The sequence below is a fragment of the Syngnathus typhle genome, linkage group LG2, assembly GCF_033458585.1.
Source record: "Syngnathus typhle isolate RoL2023-S1 ecotype Sweden linkage group LG2, RoL_Styp_1.0, whole genome shotgun sequence".
Classification (NCBI taxonomy): domain Eukaryota; kingdom Metazoa; phylum Chordata; class Actinopteri; order Syngnathiformes; family Syngnathidae; genus Syngnathus; species Syngnathus typhle.
This window is the reverse complement of record NC_083739.1, coordinates 26,396,648-26,407,535: the sequence shown is the minus strand read 5'-3', so window position 1 is coordinate 26,407,535 and position 10,888 is coordinate 26,396,648.

Below are 10,888 nucleotides of genomic sequence, written 5' to 3'. Positions count from 1 at the left end.
GGAAAGAGTGTTGGAAGCTCGACTAAGAGCAGAAGTGAGTATCTGCGTGAAGCAGTAGCGTTTCATGCCCAGAAAGAGTACTACAGATGCAGTATTTGCTTTGAGGATTCTGATGGAGAAGTACAGAGAGCGTCAGAAGGAGCTGCATTCTGTCTTTGTAGATCTGGAGAAAGCATATGACAAGGTGCCCAGAGAGGAACTGTGGTATTGTATGAGGAAGTCTGGAGCAGCGGAGAAGTATGTGAAAGTGGTACAGGATATGTATGAAAGTTGCAGGACAGGAGTGAGATGTGCTGTAGGAATGACAGAGGGGTTCAAAGTGGAGGTGGAACTGCATGAAGGATCAGCTCTGAGCCCCTTCTTGTTTCCAATGGTAATGGACAGGCTGAAAGATGAGGTCAGACAGGAATCTCCATGGACCATGATGTTCACGGATGACATTGTGTTCTGTAGAGAGTGTAGGGAGCAGGTGGAAGGAAATCTAGAGAGGTGGAGGTATTCCCTGAAAAAGAGGGGAATGAAGATTAGCTGAAAGAAGACAGAATACATGTGTGTAAATGAGAGGGATCCAAATGGAATGGTGAGGCTACAGGGAGTAGAGATCCAGAAGGTAAAGGATTTTAAGTACTTAGGATCAACAGTCCAGAGCAACGGAGAGTGTGGAAAACAGGTGAAGAAGCGCATCCAGTCAGGGTGGAATGGGTGGAGAAAAGTGTCAGGGGTGATGTGTGATAAAAGAGTATCAACAAAAATGAAGAGAAAGGTGTACAAGACAGTGGTGAGACCAGCGATGCTGTATGGTTTAGAGACAGTGGCACTGGGGAGAACACAGAAGCCAGAGCTGGAGATGAAGATGCTGAGGTTCTCTTTGGGAGTGACGCGGTTGGAAAAGATCAGGAACAAGTACATCAGAGGGACAGCGCATGTTAGGTGTTTCGGAGATAAAGCCAGAAAGGCCAGACTGGGATGGTTCGGACATGTTCAAAGGAAGGAAAGTGAATATATTGGTCGAAGGATGCTGAAGATGGAACCACCAGGCAGGCGGTCAAGAGGAAGACCAAAGAGGAGATTTATGGATGGAGTGAAAGAGGACATGAAGTTAGTTGGGGTGAGAGAAGAGAATTCACAGGATAGGGTGAGATGGAAACAGATGGTTCACTGTGGCGACATATGTGTTGAAGTAGTTGCATATAAATTATCCCATATTTACTCAATATTAGTATTGTGTGAAAAAAAGCAAGAAGGTTGCATTGTTCCACAGGAAAACAACACTCAACACGCTTCGAGATATCTCATCAAGGACGAGTCAGCCAACCAGCAGCCAACCGGCTGAGGAGGAGCAGGATAGACTGCAACCTAACTGTTGGAGTCACGAACCGGCCAAGGCCTCACACCACATAACATTCCTTAGCTAATCAGCGTTGCTACAGCTCCAATCTCCCCTCCCTCTAGTGGAGCAACGCCTTTTGTAACCAGGGCAACCCAAAAAAAAAAGAGGAGATAGCGGAAGAGGAGCTCAGAATTACTGCTTGGCACTCAGCATTAAGGTTTGGAATTGGTGGGTTAGATCACCAGATGATTCCCGAGCGCGGCACCGCTGCTGCTCACTGCTCCCCTCTTCCCCAGTGGATGGATCAAAATCACATGGGGATGGGTTAAATGCAGAGGACAAATTTCACCACACCCAGGTGTGTGTGTGACGATCATTGGGACTTTAACTTTTAACTTTTTTAATTGGTGGAGGACTGTAACTGGGCCTCGTGAGCAAAAGAAATTCTGGTTGTCTTCTCCTCTTCTTTCAGTGTGTAAAATAATGTCTTATGGTACTTAGACCTGACAGAAAGGAAGAAGAAGAAGCCAACCATAGCATTGATAGTTGTATGTGCCCTGCCCTTATGTGCATGTTAGCTTGTACAACAACAACGCAGCGGCGCAATGCAATCCCTTTTCATGGCAAAATGAACGGGCAGCGCCAGCGACACATTCACTCACCAACCCGAAGTAAAAAAGAAATGTTCTTTTAGGATGGAATGGCTGTCTAAGTAGTATGCGGAAATACATGAATGAGCTGTGAAACTGGTTGAGATTCTTTGAGTGAGAAAGGTCTACTCCGCAAAACATGCACCGAAGCATACATATAACATATGTCAAAGGCGTCAAACTTACTTTTGCAGCGGGCCGCATCGTAGTCATAATTTCCTTCGGAGGGTCAATAAAATTATCAACCCAAACAAATGTATGAACGTCTCATATTATTTATAGTATTAGCTATTCAACTAACTGAAAACTAGTTTTCAAAACAGTCTAATAAAAAATAAAATATATATATTATTGTTAGGGTGGTGTTCAGTCTAACTTATTTTGCAAGAACCACACAGGAGACCAGTAAGTCTTTTTAGAAACCTGCAGGTGGAGAGTCAATTCGCCGCTGTGCATACAGCAATGATCAAATGAGATCTGACTCAGGCCTCATCAGGTGCATATTTATTGAGAGAAACAGAGTGGGGTTGAAAGTGGGGGTGTGGGTGGACAGGATGGGGTGAAGCCCCTGGCCTGCTGATTAAAGCATAACAGGGGGTCTTTTACGATGTTGTGTAAACAAAGCAACTTTGATTGCTTCCTCTGCTAGTCAATCAGTTGAAAAGATCTTACCGTTTTTCTCCGTGTATAGTGCGCAATATTTTACTAATTTATTGTCCTAAAATCTGGGGTGCGTATTATACATGGGTACAAAGAAAAAAAATTTTAATTTTTTTTTTTTTTAAATTTTTTTTTTTTTTTTTAAATAAAGTCATGGTACAACAAAACCAACAACAGGACTGACCGACAAAGTCGTGGAACAAAAAGACAGGGTGACATTACCAAAGACAGGAACAGAATGACAGTAACACATGCAATGATCCAACGGTGAGCGAGGGGCAGACAGGACTTAAATACAAAACACGTTACATCGATTGAGGTGACACAGGAAGAGCGGGGTGACACGAACAGAAACTATGGCAACCTAGACACATAGCAAAACTGGGGACGAGACATGACAAATCTCCCCCGAAATAAAACTCACCTTTCTTCTTGTTTGTTGTCAATCGCGCATCGCATTCAGCCATCCTGCCCAACACACTTAGTAAAATTCATAATTGACGACACATCGTTTGATGCGATGGTGCAATCGATGGTGTGTTATTGTCAAATATTGTTTGTTTTTTAATCTCCATCGCGGACCGGACGTCATACGGAGGCCGCCATTACAGATGCGCAGAACGGTTGCGCAAGACACGTCAGCTATATAAAGAGCGAGAGTTCAGTTCTCCACCTATTAGTTTCAATTCACAGTTTAATTAGCAGTTTCAATCAGCAAATAACAAAATGCGTATTACAGGTAATATTTTATTTCACAACACTTTGCCTTGTTCCTTTCGTCTCTGCTGTTCACTTCAAACACGCTCCATACGACCGCAATGCTCTCGTATCAGACGCTTGCTCGATCACCTGCTCGTTTGCTGTCACAATGTACCCTACACAAATCCGAAACATTTGTTGCGGCTCCGAGTCACGACGAGGGGCAAGTTTTGGTTTCCAAGGGTGTTTTTATTCCTCTTCAACGTCTCTCCCATACAGAGCCGCCGTGTGCGCACGGAGCGCGGTGGTGCGTTTAGGGGCAGTCGGAGAAATCAACGCCAACAAAAAAATGACATCCAGCCTAGTTAAGACCATACCAAAGACTTTAAAAATGGGACCCATTGCCTCCCTGCGTGTGTGACGATCTTTGGGACTTAAAAAAAAAAAAAAAAAATTAAAAAAAATTCATAAAAATTGGGTGCGTATTATACATGGGTACAAGCTTTTTTCCAGCATCAGCATGCCATTGTTAGGGGTGCGTACTATACATGGGGGCGCACTATACATGGAAAAAAACGGTAGCACTTTGTTCTACTACTTTTGTTAAGACAGGACAAGCTAGGAGTGTTAAGACAGGACAAGCTAGGTAAATTATTACAGGTTACGTTCCAACATAATCATACGATGAAGATATTCTGTAAACCCTAACAATGATTACATATAATGTAGATTTAGAAAATATATGAACAGTTTATTTAGTATTGAAAAAATATGAGGGGCAATAAAATTTGCTAGCAATATCTCTATTTTTATTTTAGTATTGACATATGAATTTGATGCACAATTTGTCTTTGTGGGCCTTGTGATATTATGTGGCGGGCCGTATCTGCCCCCCGGGCCTTGATTTTGACACCTGTGATATGTTAATACGTTAATATATAACATACTAGAAAATCTCATGAATACCAACAAGATTTTTAAATTTTTCATTTTAATTGTGCCAATTCGCTTATATTAAAAGCAAACTAATGAAAATTGCCGCTGTGATTTAACAGGGCCGTTTAATCTGGCCCGCCAAACCTGAATAAATTGTATTATTAAACATTTTCTTGGTCATTTTCCCTGCAATGACTGCGTTTCCCAAGTAGATGGGGAAAGGCCCGCCCGCGCATTTACTCCCGGAAGCCGTGTCTGCACACTTACAAGGGCATATACGTACTCAGTAGTATGGACCCGGCGCACTCCGCGCTCTATTTCTAATAGTGCCGAATTTCGAGTGTGGGCTGTGACGTTAGCATTCTTGTAATTTGCGCGCTGAGCTTTCAGACAGTTTTACGCTAAAGCCCCCCCATAAACCTTCCCCTGAAATCCTTGTATTAAAATGAATGGCCCAAGGAAAAGAAAGGTGGACACTGAGTGCAGAGTGTTTAAAAAAGAGTGGACAACAAAATACTTTTTCGCTGAATTCCGATGAATACCAGTTTGTCTGATATGCCAAGAAACGGTTGCAGTATTCAAGGAGTACAATATTAGCCATCACTTTGCTGCGCAGCATGCTAACTACGCTAGCAGTCAACACATGAACGGGTGGCTACATCGGAAAGGTTGACAGCTAATTTGAAGACTCAAGAAAACCTTACTCACAGGCAAACTGCGGATCAAAAGTCAAGTACAGAGGCAAGTTTTAAATGCACCACCTGTTTTTGACTAATCTTAACTTTTAAAGTTTTTAGGCCGATCTTAAGGTTTCCTCACCTCTGTCAGCAGGTGTTTGTGAGTTAAAGCTCTGCTCTGATTTTCAGATATCCGTCATCGTGGTGCCGTTTTGATTTCTTTATTACTTTATTTAGATGTATTCTTTCACTGATTCTTCAAGATTACGTATTTGGTCAGAATGTTTGCCGTTTGATGTGATTTCACCTCATAAGATAAAATATCTTTCATAAATCTGACCTGCAGGCGCTGAAGTGATGGAAACTGTTATTCACAATAACAGTGTCGTATTTAATGAGAATCAGTGATAGTAGTTCTTTGGTGAAATATTTTTTTAATGCTGTTAATAAATGCATTTTTTTTCAAAAAGCTTTTTTTGAATATCCATGCTTTACTACCTACTAAAGGCCAAAACATTTTATGCAATGACATTTAAATGTCGTTTATATTACTTCACACACCCCTGGTCAAAATTTATAACCCAATTCGGCCCGCAAGTCAAAAGGTTTGCCAACCCCTGACCTAAACCAACGAAGAAAAAGCACCTACACTAATTAAGCACCGCAATTGCCAGTGTTGGGAAAGTTAATTTCTACACAAACTACTTCAAAGTTCAGCTCACATAAAATGAACTTGTTCATAGTTCATAATTGATTTTTGTAACTAAAGCCATGGTTCCAAACATGAAAACGTCATAGTACTTTTCTTATCCCCAATCCCCAAAACAAACAAATTTTCTGCGAGCTGTTACCCACTGACCTATTGCCTTTTCCATGTTGTTTTCACCCATTCCAACCACGTTAATATCAAGGTGCTACTGGTGTAACCCATGTTAACATAGCCTTGTAAAATAAGAGCCTGTTAATAAAAACAGTCAAAAGAAAGTACATTGTAAATATCTTCTAAACAGACCAACACAGATTAAAACCATGTAAAATATTAAAACAATACAAATTTATTATTTTATTAATGTTTTGTATTTGATAAAATGACAAGAGTGTGAACATTCACTTTTATTTTGAAGGAGACATGATGACGTAGGAAAAGACCCATGTGACCAAAAATGCGAACTCTACTTTTTTTTTTCTTTCCCGCCGTCTTTTTGTTTTTGGAGAGATGATGACGAAGGTGATACGGGAGTAAGTCCGTTAAACTAAAGAGAGAGAGGGAACGTGACACAGGATTATATAAAGTTTTTTGTATTTGATGGACCTAATTTTCTGTTTCCAAACGTTTTCCAACTTGGTGATGCACTAAGTGCGGAACAGGACTTGATTCACGAGAGTTGGTTCAGAAACCTCTGAACTAATAACGAAGCTGATTTCTTGTGCGAGTTGCAAGATGGCGAGCCACCAAAGAGGCCTGTGAATTTTTTCTCACGCAGGAGCGGAGAGCCATTGCTGGACGAGGTTCATCGAACCTGGTAGGATCTATCCATATTGGGCGACAGGGCCTTCTCCGTGGCTGCCCCCTCTCTCTGGAACGCTCTCCCCAGGCACATCAGAGATGCCCCCTCCCTCCCTACCTTCAAAACCACCCTAAAAACCCACCTCTTCACATTAGCCTTTCCTAACTGACCCTGCCCTTGGTGTTTCTTTGTTCTTCTTATTTTCTTTTTTCTTTCTTTTCTTAGTTTTCTTTCCCAACAAAGTTGTTCTTTATCCTCCCTCCTCCCCCAGCCCCCCCCCCCACACACACACACATGTAAAGCGACTTTGGGTATCTAGAAAAGCGCTATATAAATCCCAGTTATTATATTTTCTTTCCCCCACTGCTACACCGAGGTGGATTTCGGAAAGGATTGATTGACTCTTCAGGAACAAAGCAGGAGAAACAAACTGAAGGGATATAGAGACATTTGGATAACGAAAGTCGTTCAGTCTTTTGCTGAATTGTTTTGAGTTTGTACATTTTGTCACTCATATTTTTTGTGAACTATATATACGATGATGCTGAAATGGTGTTATTGAAATATTGATTGGTGTGAACAAAACCAGTGAAATCGAGGGAATTTAAAAGTGGCTTTACTGAACTCAAATTAGATTTACTATTGTTTTCGAATTACTTACCTGTATTGAATATTATTCAAACAGCACAAAGTGAGGTAACTAAACCGATTGAACCTTAGAATTAATAAAACAACCCGGGTTTTAATTGAAATTCTTTAAACTGGAAAGTTTACTGAAAGGAAACTTATTTTCTTCAACTAACGTTGAGTTTAAATGTAAATTGTATGTCTATTGTTGTAAATTGTATGTCAACTATTTTTCTCTATTTTTCTCTTCTAAAATAAGCCGGCAGTTCAATTCAAACCTTGGTCTGTGGTCATTTATTTTGCTTACCACTGCAAATATAGCCGAACTTAGAATTGGTCCATGATCTAAATTACTGTAAGCACTGTCCAAAACAATATAGGTGTTACACTATTACCCTAAAATATCAAATACATGAGAAAATTGCTTGACTTGTAACAAAAATATGATGTCACGTCATATGATGGCGCCGCGGATGGCAGCCACGATGAGTCGCTCTCTGTTTCTTTGTCTTATTTTGTGTGTTTTCTGCTGTCCATCTTGGATCACTTTTACCAGAGAAGCGCTGTTAAACATCGGACAGTGTTCTTTTGGTGTTTTCTCTCCTGTTCTCTCTGATTCAGACTGTTTGTCGGAGATTCTAGCCAGAGCGGCGGTGCTATACAAGCTAGCGCGACGGCGGCGCGGAAAACGAGCCGGAGCACTCGTAAAGCTGAGGCAGAGAGGGTTCCGTTCTGCCCTACCGTCAATTTTTCTGGCGGATGTCCGCTCCCTGGCAAACAAGATGGACGAACTGCTGCTCCTCACTTCAAGGAACACGGACTTCAGCAGATCCGCCGCGCTGTGCTTCGTTGAAACGTGGCTCAGCGAACGAACCCCCCAACACGCCGTGGAGCTAGTGGGGTTTAGGCTAACTCGTGCAGAACGCAGCGCGGAGCTGTCCCGAAAATCAAAGGGAGGTGGTCTCTGTTTCTACAATAATGAACGTTGGTGTACTGATGTCACGGTGTTGAAAGAGTTTTGCAGCCCTCTCTGAGAAACACTTTTCATAAACTGCCGGCCGTTCTATTCACCACGGGAGTTCTCCTCAATCGTCATGGCGGCTGTTTACATTCCACCACACGCACGTGCGAGTGAAGCCACGCAGATGCTGGCTGACTAGGTAACAGACATGGAGAAACTTCTACCAAATCCACTAATCGTTGTTCTGGGTGATCTTAACAGGGCGAACCTCGCACACGAACTCCCCAGATACAGACAGCACGTAACGTGTCCCACCAGAGGGGCACAGACTCTGGACCACTGCTACACCGTGATCAAGGATGCATACCACTCTGCGGCTCGTGCAGCTTTAGGACTCTCGGACCACTGTCTAGTTCATCTGATCCCGGCCTACAAGCAGAAACTAAAAATTTCTAAGCCTGTGGTGAGGACTGTGAGGAAGTGGACAGTGGAGTCAAGGCAGGACCTCCAAGCCTGCTTTGACTGCACCGATTGGGGAGTTTTCGAGGCTGCAACTTCAGACTTGCATGAACTCACTGACACTGTCACATCATACATCAGTTTTTGTGAGGATCTGTGTGTGCAGACTAAGACCTTCTGCACGTACAACAACGACAAACCTTGGTTTACACCGAACCTCAGGAGGCTACGCAAAGTCAAGGAGGAGGCCTACAGGAGCGGCGACTGCGACCTGTTCAAGCAGACCAGAAACACACTGAACCGAGAGGTCAGGAAAGCCAGGAGGTGTTACGGGGAGAACCTGAAGAGACACCTCTCTGCCAATCCTGATCCCTCAACAGTGTGGAAAGGTCTGCAGAGCATCACGGGGTACAAGAAACGAACCAGTGGAGAGCCCAAGGCTTGCTAACCAGCTAAACAGTTTCTACTGCAGGTTTGATCGGTCTTCCCACACAACGGGTTTTCCTGCAGCACAATCTACATACTCACCTCTCCTCTATCATCGTTGTCACCCACTCTCTCTCTTGCAGACCAGGAAGGCACCGGGCCCAGACGGCGTGTCACCTTCCTGCTTGAAAAACTGCGCTGAGCAGCTGGCGCCCACCTTTGCACGGATCTTCAACCGTTCTCTGGAGCTGTGTGAAGTTCCCTCGTGCTTCAAGAGCTCCACCATTGTTCCAGTGGCCAAGAAGCCCGCCATCACATGTTTGAATGACTACAGACCTGTCGCACTGACATCTGTGGTCATGAAATCTTTCGAGAGGTTAGTGCTGAACCACCTGAAGGATGTCACGGGCCCCCTGCTTGACCCCCTCCAGTTTGCCTAACGGGCAAACAGGTCAGTGGAGATGCGGTCAACATGGGACCGCACTACATCCTGCACCACCTGGACACCCCAGGAACGTACGCCAGGATCCTGTTCGTGGACTTCAGCTCGGCGTTCAACACCATCGCTCCTGACATCCTCCAACAGAAGCTCATCCAGCTTGCGGTGCCTGCCTCATCCTGTCAGTGGATCACCAGCTTCCTGACCAACAGGAGACAGCGTGTGAGGCTGAGGGGCATCACATCTGATACCCGGACCAACAATACTGTAGCCCCTCAGGGGTGCGTCTTCTCCCCACTGCTCTTCTCTCTCTACACCAATGATTTCTCCTCAGGTGACTCTCCTGTGAAGCTCCTGAAGTATGCAGACGACACCACTCTCATCGGACTGATCCAGGACGGTGATGAGACTGCGTACAGACAAGAGGTGGAGCGGCTGGTCCACTGGTGCAGCCAAAACTACCTGGAGCTGAACCCGCTCAAGACCGTGGAGAAGACAGTGGACTTCAGGCGAGACCCTTGACCACCTTTACCCCTCACTATCCGCAGTAATACTATTCTCTCCACAGACACCTTCAAATTCCTGGGAACCACAATCTCTCGGGACCTGAAATGGACCGGCCACATAGACTCTGTCCGGAAAAAGGCCCAGCAGAGGCTGTACTTCCTGAGACAGCTCAAGAAGTTCAACCTGTCGCGAGAGCTTCTGAAGACCTTCTACACTGCCATCAACCTGTCTGTCCTCTGCACCTCCATCACTGTCTCGTTTGGATCGGCTTCCAAACAAGACAAGCACAGACTGCAACGGACAATCAGGACTGCAGAAAAGATCACTAGAATCAACTTCCCATCTATCCAAGACTTGTACCTGTCCAGGACCAGTAAACGTGCAACAAACATCTCTACAGACTCTTCTCACCCAGGTTGCAGTCTGTTTAAACTACTCCCCTCCGGACGGCGTTATAGAGCTCGATATGCCAAAACCAGCAGACACAGAGACAGCTTTGTTAGAAAAATGTATATATATGTTATCATGCGTTCTCTAATCAATGCCTTACTGCAATATTACTGCAATATATGCTTGCTGTTTGGCCTTGCTGTTTTTATGATGTACCACAGAAGAGAGATTACAGACTGGGTCAGACAGGACGCAGCTGGCAACTCAGTGACAACTCAGCATAAAGGAAGACATCTACCGTTCCTTTCTAACAAAGACCACTTTGTTAGACAACATGCCTCATTGCTGTCTTGCACCCCAGATGAACCTCCAAGTGACCATTAAAGTCAGGGTTTTTCCTAACTATCTTGATCGTAGAATTAGGTTGGAATGTATATAACCAGTAATAAATAACTTAGCTTGTTGCATCCTACACAATGTCGTAAAACTTCCCTTGCTATGTTTTAACTAGAGGTCAAAGGTTTTTCTTTTGTATCCAGTCCACTCAAACTCCTCTTCCCAGATGTTCTTATCAGTATGTAAACACCTAGTGGTTTTTTGCTTACGAGACAAAGCCCAC